The sequence below is a fragment of the Cnephaeus nilssonii genome (genome assembly GCF_951640355.1).
Source record: "Cnephaeus nilssonii genome assembly, chromosome: 12".
NCBI classification, from domain to species: domain Eukaryota; kingdom Metazoa; phylum Chordata; class Mammalia; order Chiroptera; family Vespertilionidae; genus Cnephaeus; species Cnephaeus nilssonii.
In genome coordinates this window covers 30,510,921-30,511,204 of record NC_137083.1, presented here as the reverse complement: position 1 = coordinate 30,511,204, position 284 = coordinate 30,510,921, and positions in this window count along the sequence as shown.

The following is a 284-nucleotide window of genomic DNA, read 5'->3' as shown; positions in this document are numbered from 1 at the left end:
ACAGTTCACTATTTCCATCTATTGCAAACTCATTTAGTTGGCTGTGTTAGTATGGTCGAATTGGTTTGATGGTTTAGGGAGGGAGGGTTTTGGGAGGGAAGAAAAGGAAATTGGCTTTTCTGGACTGCTGGTGTGGTTTGGAATCTGTGCGGTTGAGACCTGGCAACCTAGTTGTCAAAACCACCAGGGGGCGCTCTTTAACTTCTAGCTTCATGGAAAGCTTTTTAAAAAATATTTTAAATTCTTTATTGTTGAAAGTGTTACATATGTTTCCTTCCCCCCCG